The 1592-nt window shown below is 42.5% G+C and overlaps 1 non-coding gene across 1 annotated transcript; it reads right to left on the bottom strand.

Annotated features, from left to right (window-relative positions):
• Window positions 1-1153: 1153 nt before the first annotated feature.
• LOC119470035 lies at window positions 1154-1257 on the bottom strand. Its single transcript, XR_005198900.1, has one exon. It is a non-coding gene; the product is annotated as a small nucleolar RNA U13 (small nucleolar RNA).
• Window positions 1258-1592: the final 335 nt, after the last annotated feature.

Here is a 1592-nt window from a genome sequence, read left to right as displayed (position 1 = left end):
TTCAAGTGATTCTCCTGCCTCAGCCTCCCAAGTAGCTGGGACTATAGGCATGTGCCACCACGCCTGGCTAATTTTTCTATTTTTAGTAGAGGCAGGGTTTTATCATGTTGGCCAGGCTGGTCTTGAACTCCTGACTTCAGGTGATCCGCCCCCTCAGCCTCCCAAAGTGCTGGGATTACAGGCTTGAGCCACCGCGCCCGGCGAGACTTCTGTTCTTAACTGAGTTCAGTAGTAGCACTCTCTCTGTTAATGGACATGTGACCTTGAACAAGTTACATAACTCCTCTCTTTTGAATATCTTCAGCCATAAAATAAAACTTCAGAGGAGTAAATGTGACTTAAGGCATAATATTTGCCCTACATTAAGTATTCAATGTGTGATAATATATGAGAATGTGTGAGAAAAATGTGTAGTAATAGTTTCTACTTAATTATTACGGTAAGTGACAGTATTTTCTTTCTTTCTTTCTTTTTTTTTTTTTTTTTTTTTTTCTTTCAAGACACAGGGTCTTGCTATGTTGCCCAGGCTGGTCTTGAACTCCCAACCTCAGGTGATCCGCCCGCCTTGGCCTCCAAAGTGCTTGGATTACAGGCGTGAGCCACCACGCCCGGCCGTTTCTATGACTTTTTGCCAGGAATCCTCAATCCTTACTCATCTATTGTGTTTTATAGTCTCCTTTATCCGATATTAATGTAGCCAGTCCAATTTTCTTGTGGGTATTTGCAGAGCATGTAATTTTCTGTCCTTTCACTTTTAACCTGTGTTGGCGTTGGTTTTTTGAGGCAGAGTCTCATTCTCACCCAGGCTGGAATGCAGTGCATGATATCAGCTCTCTGCAACCTTCACCTCCTGGGCTCAAGTGATCTTGTGCCTCAGCCTTCCAGGTAGCTGGGATTACAGGTGTGTACCACAACACCTGGCTGATTTTTGTATTTATAGTAGAGATGAGATTTCACCATGTTGGCTAGGCTTGTCTTGAATTATCAACCTCAGTTGATCCACACCCCGCCCCTCTGCCACTTAAAATGTTGGGATTACAGGTGTCAGCCACCACTCCTAGCTCTTTATGTGGATTTCATTTACCATCTGGTATCATTTTTTTCAGCCTGAAGGGCTGGCTTTAGTATTTCTTTTTTCTTTTTCTAAGGTTCCCATCAGATGGTTAATGTGCTGAAGTCATAACAAGGTCTGAAGGAGGCACATCGTACACATGAGCATGAAAACCCAATCGTCATGCTTATGAACTGCAGAAGGATTTCTTTTGTATTTCTCCTAAGTCAGATCTGCTAACTAGGAAGGCCTGCTGTCTTTTTTTGTCTAGGAATGTCTTATATTTTTATTTTTGAAGGATAGTTCTGTTGGATGTGTTAGTTTTTCATTGCTGAATTAAAAATTACCACAATTGTAGCCCTTAAAATACCCCCAGCCAGATGCAGTGGTGTGTGCCTATAGTCCCACTACACAGGAGGTTAAGACAAGAGAATCACTTTAGCCCAGGAGTTTGAGGTGGCTACAGTGTGCAATGATCATGCCTGTAAATAGCCTGCACTCCTGCCTGGGAAATAAGCAAGATACAACTGTCTCTTTAAAA

Source organism: Cebus imitator, unplaced genomic scaffold, assembly GCF_001604975.1.
Source record: "Cebus imitator isolate Cc_AM_T3 unplaced genomic scaffold, Cebus_imitator-1.0 Scaffold3782, whole genome shotgun sequence".
NCBI lineage: Eukaryota > Metazoa > Chordata > Mammalia > Primates > Cebidae > Cebus > Cebus imitator.
Note: the sequence above shows the minus strand (reverse complement) of the source record. Positions and strands in the feature narration are given on the sequence as shown.